The sequence below is a fragment of the Hakea prostrata genome, chromosome 3 (genome assembly GCF_041222555.1).
Source record: "Hakea prostrata isolate BN-2017 chromosome 3, UWA_Hpros_2, whole genome shotgun sequence".
NCBI lineage: Eukaryota > Viridiplantae > Streptophyta > Magnoliopsida > Proteales > Proteaceae > Hakea > Hakea prostrata.
Genome location: NC_142602.1, coordinates 22,129,150 through 22,146,156, shown reverse-complemented (window position 1 = coordinate 22,146,156; position 17,007 = coordinate 22,129,150). Strand labels below are relative to the sequence as shown.

At 35.2% G+C, this 17,007-nt stretch overlaps 1 pseudogene across 1 annotated transcript; it reads left to right on the top strand.

Annotated features, from left to right (window-relative positions):
• The first annotated feature begins 11,547 nt into the window (after positions 1–11,547).
• LOC149021597 (beta-fructofuranosidase, insoluble isoenzyme CWINV1-like) lies at positions 11,548–15,012 on the top strand (annotated as a pseudogene). Its single transcript, XR_016172348.1, has 7 exons — positions 11,548–12,063; positions 12,198–12,206; positions 12,289–13,145; positions 13,237–13,395; positions 13,537–13,775; positions 13,966–14,054; positions 14,341–15,012. The product of XR_016172348.1 is annotated as a beta-fructofuranosidase, insoluble isoenzyme CWINV1-like (transcript).
• The last annotated feature ends 1,995 nt before the right edge of the window (positions 15,013–17,007 follow it).

Sequence of the window (17,007 nt, the reverse complement as noted above, 5' to 3'; positions counted from 1 at the left end):
ATCTAGCCAGGATGCATTGGCCCTTGTCATGTCCTTGATTGGCCATGGTCCTACCTTAATAAATGCAAGAAGACAAGAAGTAACATTTTGGCAATGATTCCTTCCGATCTCAAACTCTTTGCAAGTTAATTTTGTTTTTTTTTTGTTTAGGAACAATGCAAAAAATCAGGGATGGATCGATACCAGTTGGCAAGATATAAATTAATCGCAAATCCGCCCTTAACCTGAACAATATTTGCTCGAGCTTAGGGCAAACCATGGTCATCGGGGCCAAACCCGTAAATGGATGCTGAGATGGAACCCTCCTTAATTAATAGTGGCAATTGTATTTTCAAAAGATTTTAAAGTAAAGATAAATAATTGTTTTCAAAATAATGTAAACGTGATTTTATCAAATATATCTCATTACGAAAAAATTCTCATTATTTTAAAAACTTTTCTTGTTTTTCAAATTCAACTGAAATAAATGATACATTATTTTGCCGACCTTAAAGGGATTTTTAGTTGTATTGATAGTGATCAATATAAACATGTGAATTAAATCTCTAATTGATGTACGCTAACGATAACCATGCTTCTTTTTTTTCAATTATTGCGTGCAATTTGACATGAAAAATGATTTATCATTTTTTTCTATTTTAATCGTATCTTCCACAAAACCAAAAAAGTTTGAGATGTTGCCTAACTTTTAAGATGAAATGCTGATCAAGTTTGACTATAACAAGTGATTTGTCTTCTGGGGAGAAGTGTTTGAGCTGGTTTTGATTTGGATTCAATGAATTTGTTGAAATCAACATGAACGTACCCTAAAATTTTATCACTCTTTTTCTATTTTTATGGTATCTTCTACAAAACCAAAAAAGTTTTAGACGTTACCCAACTTTGAAGATGAAATGCAGATTAAATAAGTTTAACCATAATAAATGGTTTGTGTTATGGGAAGAGGTGTTTGAGCTGGTTTTGATTTGGATTCGATTAATTTGTTGAAATCAATATGAACCCTAATATTTTTATAGATCGATGACTTCAGATTCACATAAGAATGGGGTTGTCCCTTATGAAAAAAAAAAAAAAAACAAAAGAAGCAATCCATTTTAGGAAGGTCTAATTTTTCGAAGATTTAGTGTTGTCTCATGTGTGATTGATTGGGTGGCTTTTACTTTCTTTTGTACGTAGTATTTGATGGATGTCACGTGGATTATTAGATCTCTACTTCACAAAAGAATCGCTCAATTCATACCATGGAAAAACTAGTTTATTTCACTCAAGTTGGTATAATCTGCATATGCTCTTTTGTGCACTGAGATTTAATAGAATTAATGTTGCATCCATCTAAAGCTGGGCACCACAAACACCACGACGCCAGATGCACCAACTTAGGAAAGCTGCATTTTGGAAGGGAGCTCACTTTTGGTTAATGAGTACTAACAATATGGACCGGAGGTGAGACCTCCTCTTGAACATATGGTTGAAGGATGTGACAAAGACACAATCTTCTACCCTTGTGGATAGAGGATTCCAACTCCAAATGCAAAATAAATAAATCCACCAAAGAAATCGCAACCCAAAGAGGATTCTTGGTTAGTTGTACAAAAAGGGCATGTAGAATCAAAGGTGATCCCTCTTCCCTAGAATATACTTGACTTTGTTAATATTTTTATTGAGTTTAAATTGCTGCATGGCCTCCATCCATGCCGTCGGCCACTGGATGCCTTGCTCGTGGTACTTGGAAACCAACCTGGTACCATAGGATGGATGCCCAACCTTGACGCGTAGGATCTGCATTAGTCATTATTTATCTCATTTGGTTATAGATTCATTGTTATTGGGTTCAACAAAAAAAGGAAAAAAAAAATCATTGTTATTGACATCTCAAACATTTTATAGACACCAATAGAAATAGGATCATAACATAGTTGAGTTGCACTGGCCTTTTAGGATGATGACTAATCATAAACCCAAATATCCTAGGTGCAGCACTGTGCCGAAGTAAGGTCCAAATATGTTACATTGATCTTGTCCAAACCCTAACTATCCTAGGCTAACTCTGACACTAATCCTAAATATTCAAACTTTGCTCCTGTTCTATGCATTAAGCAAAGCTTTTTGGGCTGTTAGATCGAAATTTGGGTCTCGGCCATTCAAATTCAACAGTCACGAGATTTCAGATTTGATGGTCCTAAATCTGGCTGACAGTAATGTGCATGACCCAAGCAAAATTATAAATATTCTTCACTGAACCTAACTCCGACATTGATCTAATCTATAATATCATATTGTTGTCTTGTATATACCAAAAATACCCTGTGTGATAGTATGGCTAAATATCTCTAATTATATATTTGGAGTTGGAAAGCTGATAGTCCATACACATTCCAATTCCTTTCATTTTGAACAATATGCAGATTTGAATATGTTTATTGCTACGTGTTATGTTGATAGTGAATGTGATACTTCAATGGATGTGTAGGCATGCTTTAGAGATATAGAACTTTCAACTGGGGTGCTGGATTCTCACCTGGTGCCGAAAAAGAAGAAGGCTCTTTCCCCCAGCTGAAGCTGCTCTGCTGGATTGGGCCATCAACCTGATGTTGAGTATTCAAGTTTGAAGCAAAGTAATGAAAGAGTAGAACCATATAGGTGTAATCCCAGGAAAGATCAAATTGCAAAGGGAAATGATAAAGGAAGTAGGTTCAAAACCATGCATGCATGGTTTAAATCATCACACCAAAACAATATCAGAGAGTAACCAAATCATATTCTCTTTTTTTTTTTTTTTTTGCTATTTTTCTATATTTTGGTGTGTTGTTTGTCTCACTTGGTATTAAGTATTGTATTATACATATTGGGTCATTCAATATGTAGCAATACTGCAGATAGGTGTGTGAAACGTTTTGTGAGGACAACTGAGAAAAAAGAGAAGTCCTAATGCATTTTGATCAGAACTTGTAAGGAAACCAGCTGCCATTGGCAGCAGTTTTCCATTTATATTCACCTGCAAGGCTTCAAAATACATTGATCCATGAAGTAGTTCAGTTGCATTACGAGAGAAACTCCCACTGAAATATTGTAAAAATTGCAACACACATCCATGAAAGCCCCAAAAAACCCGCCCGCCGCCCCCCCCCCCCGCCCCGTTCTCCCCCCTTCTTTGGCCTGGTACACGGAATTCCCTTCAAATCCATCGTAGTGAAGTGCTTAGAGAGAGAAGCCATTACTTGTGCCAATAAATAGCATTTGATCACCCAAGTCCTCAACCTTAACCCAATTTCGATGTTGGAAGTCTAACCTGAATATCCAGAACATGTCAGTCATGGGAGGTAAAATACATCTTCGTCTTATAACCATTAGCAACTCTCCACAAGATTCCACCAAATAAAGAGACCTCACACAATGAGACCTCAGATGAAATGGAATATCAATATCAATATCTACTTCTGGAGGAGCAATGTTACAACTTGTTTCCTTTACTTGAGGAAGTAATTCCAAGAGTATAAGATCATAGCTAAGCGTGATGGCATACAGTCTTCCTTCATAGACAATAAAGTCTTCAATTTTACATCTTTACGGAACCCGTCCCATCCCCGGCCCCCCAGGAAACATGGTAAAAGAAAGAGTTACGACCAAACAATCATCCATTGATGCAACCTTGTTTTCATCCAAAGTAGAATTATTGTTAGTAGTAGCAGCAGCTGCTGACAGCAACATAGCCTTGCGAATGAAGTTTATCCGAAGCGTAGATTTTGGCGGAAGTTCAATGCGAACCCTAGTAAATGGATTGTAAAGAAACATGCATCCCTCCATAGCACTCAACATAATCAACCATCCCCAATTAGACCCACAACACCGAGCACCCGGGACTTTAGGCATTTCTAACCTATAAACTTTATCATGGAAGGCATTGTAAAACCCTTCATGATCAGAATCAAATAAGGTACTGAAAACCCCATGATGACATTTGGATTCTGTGAAGGGAAGCATCAGCCACGGGAATTCAGGTTTAAGGAATTCAGGCTTAAAGATAAATTGACGCCATAATCTACAGACTGCACCGACACGATGAAACTCCACCGAGTCTAATTTGTTTAGTATTATCATCAAGATATCATCCGGAAGTGTTGCAATCGTAGTCATATTAGGAATGGATCGATATGCCATGGAAGGAAGCAGATGGGATATCTATTATATAGAACACAAACAAACTGAGAAACTATCGGTCGAGGAGGAGGAATGGAAGATCAAGATACAGAATATCTGTAGGGATGGAGTGATAATCAGTAGATTGATGCCGAAGAAACACACCACAACCCAAGCCCTGGGTGAATTAATCTCACTCTAGGGAATGATCCGATTATCTGCCTCTGCCTTCTTCTGATGAGTTCCAAACCATCTCCTCCCCCATCTATCTGTGAATAAATAAATCTCAAACGTAATCTTCTCGTAACGTTTCCTTTTCCAAGTAAAGTTCAACCCCCCGATATATTCTCACATGATAAAGTTAAAATTTCATTTGAAAGAGGCTTAATATTATTTGAATTACAATTCAAATATTTGAATTTGAATTACAACTTGTTTACAATCAAACTCTACAAGTTGTTGATACTTTAACTATAACTCAAACTCTTGTTGATCAGTTGAAGATAAGATCAATCAATGATAGAGTTACAGTGAATTTGAATTTAGAGACTTATCATTTACAGATAACTAGTAACGAACCATTAATGCTAATTCAAACCCCCAATGGAGAGGAGAGAGGAGCGGAGAGAAAACCAAAACCATTTTTGAAGTTAAAAGATAATGACTATAAATGACACTTTTAGTGATTATTGACTGTTACCGTTATAGTCCTATTTTTAAACATAAAATAGTTAAATCTCCATTATAAATAATTAGTGAGGAAGTCGCCTCCAATGATTAAGTCAATAAGATGATCTTTGTGCCTCTCGGTCGTTCTATCTTGGTGTCACCAATTCTGAATCTTTCCGTTGTTGCTGCAGGGTTTAGCTACTTGCAAGTTCTTGTCTAATTGGATCTAGCCAGGATGCGGTTGGCCATTGTCATGTCCTTGATTGGCCCTGGCCCTATCTTAATAAATTTGTTTGAACGTAGATGAAAATACAAATGTTATAAGCATCAAGAAGTAACATTTTGGCAATGATTCCTTCCGATCTCAAACTCTTTGCAAGTTAATTTTGTTTTCGTTTAAGAACAATGCAAAAAATCAGGGATGCATCGATGATACCAGTTGGCAAGATATAAATTAATTGTAAATCCTCCCTTAACCCCAATAATATTTGCTGGAGCTCAGGGCAAACCATTGTCATCGTGGCCAAACTTGCACCCTTAGACTCGACTATCTAAACAAAAACCCTATAAGTGGATGCTGAGATGGAACTTCCTTAATTAGTAGCCGCAATTGTATTTTCAAAAGATTTTAAAGTAAAGATAATTAAAGAATTGTTTTCAAAATAATGTAAACGTGATTTATCAAATATATATCATTACGAAAAAATCTCATTATTTTAAAAACTTTTCTTGTTTTTCAAATTCAACTGAAGTAATTGATAAATTATTTTGCCGACCTTAAAGGGATTTTTAGTTTTCTTCATGGTGATCAATATCAACATGTGAATTAAATCTCTAATTCATGTACGCTAACGATAACCATGCTTTTTTTTTTTCAATTGCGTGCGATTTGACATATAAAAAATGATTTATCATTTTTTTCTATTTTAATCATATCTTTCCACAAAACCAAAAAGTTTGAGATGTTGCGTAACTTTGAAGATGAAATGCAGATTAAGTTTGACTTTAACAAGTGATTTGTCTTCTGGGGAGAAGTGTTTGAGCTGGTTTTGATTTGGATTCAATGAATTTGTTGAAATCAACATGAACCCTAAAATTTTATCATGGATTCAATGAATTTGTTGAAATCAACATGAACCCTAAAATTTTATCACTCTTTTTCTATTTTTATCGTATCTTCTACAAAACCAAAAAAGTTTTAGACGCTACCCAACTCTGAAGATGAAATGCAGATTAAATAAGTTTAACCATAATAAATGGTTTGTGTTATGGGAAGAGGTGTTTGAGCTGGTTTTGATTCGGATTGGATGGATTTGTTGAAATCAATACGAACCCTAATATTTTTATAGATCGATGACTTCACATTCACATAAGAATGGGGTTGTCCCTTAAAGAAAAAAAAAAAAAAAAAGAAAAGAAAAAGAAAAAAAAAAAGAGAAAGCAATCCATTTTAGGAGGTCTAATTTCTCGAAGATTTAGTGTTGTCTCATGTGTGGTTGATTTTGCGAATGTTCTGTAGTCATGTCATGCTAAAGTGTCTAATATAATCATCTTGTTGATTGGATGAAAAAAAGAAAGAAAGAGTTTCTTATAGATACGGAGATGATTTGAGACAACAACTTGGTTTCTTTTGTTGTCAATCTGAGATTGCTATGAGAGGGACTAAAGCAAAGGAATGATGAGGACATTGAAATACCAGGGTTACAACAACAACATAAGGCTTATCCCAACAAAATGGGATCGGCTACATAGATTCTTGCCCTCCAATCAGTTCTGTTCAAGGCCATGCTAGATACAAGGCTTAAGTTATACATATCCTTTCTCACCACTTCTCCTAAAGTTATTTTAGGTCTACCTTTAGCTCTTCTAGTTCCTTCAATATGGATTATATCACTTCTCCGTACAGGAGTATTTATAAGTCTTCGTTGAATGTGGCCGTGCCACCTCAAACGACTTTCTCGAAGTTTATCACTTATGGGTGCAACTCCCAAACCAACTCTAATATAATTATTTCTTATCTTATCCATCTTAGTTTTGTCACTTATCCATCTTAGCATCCTCATTTCTGTTACACTAAGTTTATCAATATGATTCTTTTTAACAGCCCAACACTCTGCACCGTACATTATAGTTGGTCGAACAACAGTCCTACAAAATTTTCCTTCAAGTTTTAGAGGAATATGCCGATCACATAAGACCCCGAACGCACCTCTCCACTTCATTCACCCTATTTTAATTATGTGGGAAACCTAATCCTTTAAATCACCTCTTTTACTTATGATTGAACTTAGGTACCTAAAACAATCACTCTGAGGAATCTCTTTATCGTCAAGTATCACCATCTCATCATCTGCCCGATCATAACTAAAGTTACAAAATAGATATTCTGTTTTCGATCCCTAAGTTTAAAGCCTTTTGATTCCAAAGTTACTCTCCATGATTTTAATTTGGTATTAATCCTCACTTGGGTTTCATTAATCAACACAATATCATCAACAAAAAGCATACACTAGGGGACCTCATCTTGAATGTCTTTGGTTAATTCATCAATTGCCAGTGCAAATAGATATGTGTTTAAAGTTGACCCTTGATGTAGCCCAACTATTATCGGGAATTCATTACTTTGTCCGCCACTATTCTAACACTAGTCACCAAACCATCATACATATCCTTAATTATATTTACAAATTTACTTGCAATACTTCTTTTCTCTAGTACTTGCCAAATTAACGCTCTAGAGAATCTATCATAAGTTTTTTCTAGGTCAATAAATACCATATAAAGATCTTTCCTACAATCTCTATACATTTCCATAAGTCTCCTAATTAGATAAATAGCCTCCGTTGTAGATCTTCCCAGCATAAACCCAAATTGGTTATCTGTAACTGTAGTTAAGTATCTCAAACGGGTTTCAATTATTTTATCATTTGGAAACCAACCTTAACACGTAGGATCTGCATTAGTCATTCTTTGTCTCATTTGGTTATAGATTCATTGTTATTGGGTTCACCAAAAAAAAAAATATATAACATTGTTATTGACATCACAAACGTTTTATAGACACCACTAGAAACAGGATCATAACACCGTTGAGTTGCGCTGGCCTTTTAGGACGACGACTAATCATAAACCCAAATATCCTAGCTTGACTTTAACCTGAATCCTAAATATCTTCAAGCCAAGTTCGGTGTAGTGCTGCTCCTGCAACCAATGACTGAATAGACATGATGAAGGAAAACATTGAATTAAACAGTTTAGATTTTTGATGTCTGCAAGACGCCAATCCAACCGTTGGTTGTAGGTGCAGTATTGTGCCGAAGCAAGGTCCAAATATGTTACATTGATCTTGTCCAAACCCTAACTATCCTAGGCTTACTCTTACACTAATCCTAAATATTCAAACTTTGCTCCAGTTCTGCGTATTAATCAAAACTTTTCGAGCCGTTAGATCGAAATTTGGGTCTCGACTATTCAAATTCAACAGTCAAAATTTAATTTCAACCGAGATTTTAGATCTGATGGTCCAAAATCTCGCAATCTCGCTTGACAGTCATGCACATTTAATGCACATGACCCAAGCAAAATTATAAATATTTTGGACTCAACCTAACTCCGACATTGATCTAATCTATAATTTCATATTGTTGTCTTCCTATATACCAAAAACACCCTGTGATCGTATGGCTAAATATCTCTAATTAAATATATATATTATTTAATAGCACCCATCCCTTTCTTCATAACTCATCCCGCGTGATTTGATATTGTCGGTATTGATGGATTTTTATGTTTTTTTTAATTTAATTTATTAGGGTGGCATGCTCTCTGCCACTTATGAATGAAGCCAACTATATCTCAACATTGTGGTTTGCATCATTAATTTTAATTACTTTAACTTACCAGAAAAAACTATGATTTCTATTTTTTCTTTTTGGAAAACCTTACCCAACCCCACATCCATACACATAGATTATTACATTAATCTAAGAGTTGCTTTAGTTGTTAAAGACCAATTAGGTCATGAGAGGTCAAGAATTTAACTACTCTTGAGATCGAGGTTTTTTTTAATGTAAAAATTGTCCATGAAAAATTAATCAAAGCATACATAAACTAGCTTGAACACCCCAGTTTCCCCTTCCCTTGTTCTGAATCAGTTCACAAACTAGCAAATTCTTATGTCACGATTAGGGTTTAAGTAAAAAATACATCTTTATCATAAAGAGTATTTTGTATCAATGTCTACATTGATGGAGTTGTTTCTTTCTCTTGTTTTCAACATGTGTTAACATAATAGCAAATTTCGGGTCTGGAGAGGATTTTGTTTTCTTTACACTTGTCCGTAGGGGAGGGGGAGTGGTGATTGCTGGCAAGGTAAGAGAAGAATATGGGTGAAGGAATTCCTTCTCCCAATTAGGATTGGGTTTAGAGGTCAATTTTACTGATGAACATTTAGGTTGCGTTTGTTTGCAAAGGTAGGGTGAAAGAAAAAAAATGTGGGTCCCACATATAATGGGATGTAATAGAAAAAGATAAAAAATAAATGAATTTTGTAGAAAAATGTTAATTGTGAGTCTCATTTTTTTTACTTTTCTACAAAATTCATACATTTTGTAGGATTTTGAAAATGCTTGGAATGAGAAATTTGGCTTACTACCTCACCAAACAATCTCTAACTTTCTCACCTCAAGCAACCAACCAAAATACATTTTTAAAATTTAAAGAAAAAATAAAAAATATATTATTTTTTCAAGAATTTTTGTATCTTTTTTCCCAATCTACTATTATTCTAGCAAACAAATGCAGCATTAAGGTTTAAAGCACGTCAAGAATAATATTATCTTTCTAAACCTTTACTTGACGGTCAAAATTTGACTGCCAAAAAAAACAACCTAATTTTTTATTATTAAAACTATAAATATTATGATTACCAATAAATAAATAAATAAATAAATAAATATTTATTTATTTATTTATATATTTATATAAACGTGAAGACCATCAAAGAACGCTCTTTTTTAGCAGAAGAGTAAATATATATATATATATATATATATTTATTTATTTATTTATTTATATATTTATATAAACGTGAAGACCATCAAAGAACGCTCTTTTTTAGCAGAAGAGTAAAAATTAAAAATGCTGTCATCAATATCTAACACTATAATCATTAAAATAACCTTCGAACGCTCTGGGAATTTGTTCAGAAATGATGATGACAGCAAGAGTTTGTCAGCTAAATAAAAAAAAAATTTGGGGTAAATAGCTAAATAATTGACCAGATACGATTTTCCATAGAACCACTCGGAATTTCTCAGACAATGATAAATGAAAACCATTAACTCCACAGACACCGATACGGAAGATGCGGTTTCGGGCAATGTTATGTGCTGAAATAATGTAACCATTTTTAGAGTTCTTGAAGCTGCTACGAATTGCTTCTTAAAGAAGACACGCAGGCATGCACATGCGTTATTTTTGTTTTCAAGTAACCTATATGTTTAAAAAAAAAAAAACCTATATGCTCAGTGTAAGGACTGTTTGGACTGGTCTGTTACAGCAATGAAATTTCTTACCATTCGAGATGGTTTACTTTTAAGTTTTAAGAAGGTCTTTGGGGATGGAGCTAATTCAAGTCAACTCTAATTGTCTGCCAACGATTCTCTCCTTGCAGGGCCTTCCTTCTTCTTTGGACTGGATGTGTCTTAGTTTAACTTCAGATATTTTACGATTTTTTTCTACTTTTAGTTGGGTGTTTTTTAATTATATTTCTAGATCTTCAAATGTGTTTACGGATTTTCTTGCTAAAGGAGTTCGTCGTCTCTCTTTATCTAGGTCTTGGTGGACTATTCCACCAATGTTTATGCTTAATTTGTCTGTATTGTCTAGGTCTCCTGGCTTTAACTCTTTTTTATAATTAAGTTTTCGGTTTATTGACAAAAAGAAAAAAGAAGTAACCTAGATTAGTAAAGGACTCTACTTATTATTATCTCTTGAATAGAATATTTCTTTTCTTACATGGTAGATATACTTCTCACTCTGCGAAATTCCTTTCTTGTTTTCCTTCTTCATTCTTCCATTCTGTGATTCACAGAATCATCTGCAACTGCAACGCCATATTCATATCCTATTACTCTCAAATTTCATCACGATTCGTCTCACACCCCAAAAGTTCCTTCTTCAAAATGTTCGAGAAGACAAGTAAAAATGTTGCTTTTGCCTACAAATATAAGGTGGGGTGAGAAAAAAAATCATGAGGCTTATATGTAATGGGATAAAGAAGCAAGCAATAAATGAAAATAATTTTGTGAAAAAAGTATTAAATGTGTTTTACTTTGTTATTTTTTATATTTTTTTCATAAAATTTTATTTAATTTTGAAATTTTTGAATAGACATAGAGTGAGAAAGTTAGTTTAGCTTGTCTGCCAACTTTCTCATTCCATAAACTAAACAAACCATCCTTGTGAAATTTCATAGAAAATTTTGATTTTTCAAACTTTCTCCAAGGTTTCCTTTATCCTAGTAAACTTTATCTTTTCTGGAGAGAAAAAACACAGTAAAGGACTTTAAAGGACCCTATCTTTTAAGAAAAGGACTCTTATCTATTATTATCTCTTGAATAGAATATTCCTTTTCTTACAAGGCCCGGTCTCATCTCTTTGCTTCTTTGTTTACCGTGAAACTTTATCTGGAACTTTTTTGTTTCAGTTCTGCTTTTATGCGTATGAGAATTTTAGTTCTATTTTTCTTCTACTACTAGATTAGAAAATGGTGATTTGAAAATTAATTCTCTGTCAGTTTGACTCCTCAATTGTTTGATTTCAAATGCCCAATTCCTTCTTCGTTATTTCCTCTTTTTTTGAGTGGACATTCTGGATCTAATTAACTACCATTGTTGGGTCTAATTCCTGTGGCTCCTTTCAGTCCAGCCATTTTAATATTCACCAATTTTCTTTGCCTTCTTCCATTTTTTTTTCTTTTTTTGGGTAAACCCTCTTCCTCCAAATTAATATTTATACCAGAGTAGATGGTTTTCATTTCACCCACTTCTCCTTCTTTTTTTCAAGGGGAAGCCATGGGATTCAGTACTGTTGTCTGGTTTATTGGGTTATGTTCTCTTCTTCTTGACTATGGACTCCATGTTGAAGCTTCTCATCTGGTTTTCTTACACCTTCAATCTAGCAAGAATACTACGGCAACCAATCAGCCTTACAGAACTGGCTACCACTTCCAACCGGCCAAAAACTGGATCAATGGTGCCTCTCTTCTCCTTTTGCAACCTTGCTTTGTTATTTAGCTTCTATAGAACATCTGAGAATCTGATTCTAACTTCTTTTCTGTTTATATGTTGTGGGCATGTCTGTAATTGTGGAATGGATTGGGTGAACAGATCCAAATGGTTAGTCAACTCGCTTTGGATCACTCTTAACTCCTGATATGCACCATTTTTACTGACAGAGAATGGTTTCATCAAATTGCAGGACCATTGATTTATAAGGGAATCTATCATCTCTTCTACCAGTACAATCCATATGGTGCAGTTTGGGGTAATATTGTCTGGGCACATGCCACTTCAACTGATCTCATCAATTGGATTCACCATGTTCCTGCAATTAAACCATCAATAAAGTCAGACATTAATGGCTGTTGGTCTGGTTCAACTACAATGCTTCCTGGTAATAAACCAGCGATTATCTACACTGGTATAGACCCAGAAAACCGCCAAGTCCAGAATTTAGCAGTACCCAAGAATCTTTCTGATCGGTACCTGAAAGAATGGATCAAATCACCCAAAAATCCTGTCATGAGTCCCATTGATGGGATCAATGCAACCTCATTCAGGGATCCCACCACTGCTTGGAAGGGCCCAGATGGTCGATGGAGAGTTATAATCGGAAGCAAGATCGATCGATTAGGGAAGGCAATCCTCTACAGGAGTAAAGATTTTACTCACTGGAACAGAGCCCATCGCCCACTTCATTCATCCAAGAACACAGGAATGTGGGAGTGCCCAGATTTCTTCCCGGTCTCTGTGAACAGCACAGTTGGTCTTGACACTTCTGTGAATGGCCCAAATGTTAAACATGTCCTCAAGGTAAGCTTGGATGATAACAAACATGAGTACTACACAGTCGGTACTTACGATCTGAAAAAGGATAAGTATGTTCCAGACGAGTGTTCTGTCGATAATCGTACAGGTCTGAGATATGATTATGGAAAATTTTATGCTTCAAAGACATTCTTCGACAGTTCTACAAATCGAAGGATTTTATGGGGTTGGATTAACGAATCGGACAGCGTACAAGATGACATCAATAAAGGGTGGTCAGGAATTCAGGTAAAACAGAGTTGAGGTTTTAAAACTGTTCTTGTTATGACCTTGTGGATTAGAGCGAAGGAAGACTCAGATTTTGTGATTCCATTTGCAGGCAATTCCGAGAAATCTCTGGCTCGACAAATCTGGGAAGCAAGTGGTTCAATGGCCAATCAAAGAAATCGAGATGTTGCGTGAAAAACCCATTTATTGGCAGAGCACAAAGCTGAAGGCAGGATCAGTAATTGAAGTTTCTGGCATCACTGCTTCTCAGGTGAGTTGTATTTTCTATTTTTCTGGGTCTCAGCAAAATTTCCCTGATGAGTTCATTTTCAATTTGAGTTGTTCTTGATTTTCTTTTCCAATCTCTTTCCGCGTCATTTGAATCATTCGTACTTGACTTGCTTTTTGATAGGCTGATGTAGAGGTTTCATTTGATTTGTCAACACTGGAGAAGGCTGAAATGATGGACCCAAGTTGGACTGATCCACAAGTGCTCTGTAGTGAAAAACTGGCTTCTGTAAAAGGAAGATTGGGACCATTTGGATTATTGACTTTGGCTTCAAAAGGGTTGCAAGAACAAACAGCCATATATTTTAGGGTTTTCAAAGCTAAGAAAAGTTATGTGGTGCTCATGTGTAGTGACCAGAGCAGGTCAGTTTCAAGGTTTTCCTTTTGCTTTTTCCCTTTTAATATTTATATAAGAATCTTCTTCTTCTTTCCTCACCTTCTCTTTTCTGGGCTCTCCTTTCTGGGCTCTTCTTTTCTGGTCTCTTCTTCAGTGTTTCTCAGGCTTATCTTTTGTTCATCACCCTTAAATTCTCACCTAACTTGATGTAAACAGGTCTTCTCTAGGGCAAGACTTGGATCAAAACCACTTATGGAGCATTTTTGGATGTGAATCCTCTTCATGGGCTTTCACTAAGGAGCTTGGTAAGTTCATTAATTGTTAGATTATTTCTTAATAATATTTATTAATAATAAATTTAGAACATAATTTATGTCTTACTATTCAAATTGATGGAATTTGGGTATAAAATAAAACAAAATTTAATCAATCAAATCTTGAATGATTTGAAGTTTAATTATTAAACCAATTTCTTTTATAAATTTGAAAAATCTTCTCACCCCCCCCCCACCTTTCCCTTTTTTTTTATTTAGCTGAAGTTTTAGTTTCTCTCATGAAAAGAAAACTTACAACTCAATGCATTTTCTGCAGATTGATCACTCCATTGTTGAGAGTTTTGGTGGAGAAGGAAAAGCCTGTTTTACAGCTAGGGTTTATCCTGAAATAGCTATTAATGATAAAGCACACTTATATGTCTTCAATAATGGAAGCGAGACTGTAAAACTCTCAAAATTGAACGCTTGGAGCATGAAGAAAGCACAGATCAGCTATTAGAAGAGAGGCAACAAGAAGACACAAGCTAAGGGAGAATTCAATTTGATAATTCTTATTGAATTATTGGTTCTAGTTATCCAGTGAAGATTCTCACATTCAATTAATAACCCTTCTGGGCAGCTATTAATTTGATGTTACAAACTAATATGATACAATCAACAGTTCCTAATAATTAGGGTTTTCATCTTCTGAAGCCTCTTCTACTTACCATGTTGGGGGATAGTTTAAATCCTTGTACCTTTTTTTCCTTTTTGTTTTCAGATAAGAAAATCCTTGTAGTTTGGAGAACTCTTTAGCTGAAGTCAAGCAGGGACCCCTTTCACCTGGTAATAGATTTTCAGTTTTTTAACCAGCAAAAGATTTTCAGTTTTGCTTGGGAAACATTCATAGCCATATCATATTGGAAAGAAAGTCTGGGAATCTCTTCTGAAATTCAAGGTTTCCAGTATCCATTTTGAAGTGAGCATTTTCTACCGTGCAAAAAAATAGTGATTAGCAAGAAAGCTTGTCTTTAATTGGAGACTGATCAAGCTCAACATTTTGATTGAGTTTTAGCTAATGGATGCTCTACCAGCTAGACTGCGGTCTCTAATAAAGAAGCTGATCTACCAAGAGCAGTTTCGCTGCATTATCTCCCCTAACCTGCGGGTGGGTTGCTTGCCATTAATGCGTTGCGTGGTGTTTGGCCGACTGGGTTTCTCTCCTTTTAAAATCTAAAAGATTCTCGTTTGAGATGCCACGGTCACGTTCAACAGACACCTGTACCAATGCTCATGTACGGAGAAGTGATATAATCTAAATTGAAAGAACTAGAAGAGCTAGGTCCGGACTTAAGATAACCTTTAAGAAAAGTGGTGAAAAAGAATATCCATAGCTTAGGCTTTGTTTCTAGCATGACCTCAAATATAACTTGTTAAAGGGCAAAGATCCATGTGGCCGAATCCCATTTAGTTGGAAAATGGCTTATTGTTGTTGTTGTTGTTGTTTATTTCTTGTTCATGAAATGCCTATGCTGCAATGGATGGAGGATTCATAGTGTTGTTGCCAACTCTGATGATCTTATTGTTGAACTAAGGCCATATGGACCAATCAAGGTCTAACCTAAACAAAATAGCACACTATCAAAATGGACCAACCATTGGGATCGATGAGCTGCCCCTGGAAAGCTCAAGTCAAATTAGGATGCAACAACCACCTTGAGGCTTTAAAGTGAATTTTTTAGGGTCAAACACAAGATTATATTAAGCTCTCTAGAGTGATTCTAGAGGCATTAAAAGATGAGTTAATAATAAAAGGTTGTAGAGACTGCCCTCAAACTCTAGAAAGACTTGGACTTATAAGCACCTTCAACTAAGTAATCTGCATATCAATTTTTAAACCTATGTACAGAAATGAAAATGAAAATGAAAATCAACAAATCAAAATGAACATGAAGCTTTAGTGTTTCCACAATTTACTTGCAACTGGGCTAGTTCATGGATTGGGCCTGCCCTTTTAGGGCAAGAGTGGTTGGTGCGCAATTAGAATAGACTTCAAGTCGAGAACTTTGGAGAGATGCATGTGGCTAGTATGATGGCATCTAAGCATTTAATGCACAGTATTCAAGCCTGCCCCCTCTAATCGCTTCTAACTCCCAAGTGGTCATTGAATATCCTATACAAGACAGTTGATGCTATAATAAATTTGCCATTGGGGTCCCAAAGAAGACAACTTCGCCCTCCTAGCTCTGCAAATGAGTTCCACGATTCATTAGCATATGTTTTGTAAACATTCTCCATCTAATTGCTAGTCTATTGAATCATCCTGTGCATTTGCATTCAATTGGGATTGAAGGAATGACATCGCTATACATTATTGAAAGGTGCTTTTTTATTTGTATTTTATTTGAATTTGTATTTATTTTTTCATCATTTCATTTGAGTTTCTTGTAAGAGTTTGCCTATAAGAGGTGGGTCATCAGACCTACGTAATCCTCAATTTGTCATGATGATCCTTTGGGTCAATCACCCGAGTCGATGGTCGGACCACCAGTTCAATGGACGGACGAGGGATTAACCATTTTTTGTTTAACACATGGTAATTTTAAATTTCTTTTCACTAGTTTTATGTGTTTTCTTATAAGATATTCAAAGATGATGATCTTAGACATTGCTTTGCTAAACTAGGGACTTTTGAGTGCATGTTTTGAATCGTGCAAACATTGTTGTTGATTATCTAGTTTAAAAAGTCAGGTCAATTGCGTTCACAACTTCTTGACAAACCTCCACTCGTTAGATTCAATCGCTTTGTAACATTGGTTCATTGACTTTGATGCCTCAATAAATTAGCTTATTATCACAAGAAAAAAAAAAAATTTTGTATTCTTCTATCTACTCGTCTTTTGTTAATATATTTGTATTCTACTATATATTTTCTCCTTGAAATAAAATAAAAACTATATATATTCCTCTTCCTAGAACCCTAGGACATATTGTATGTGTGTTT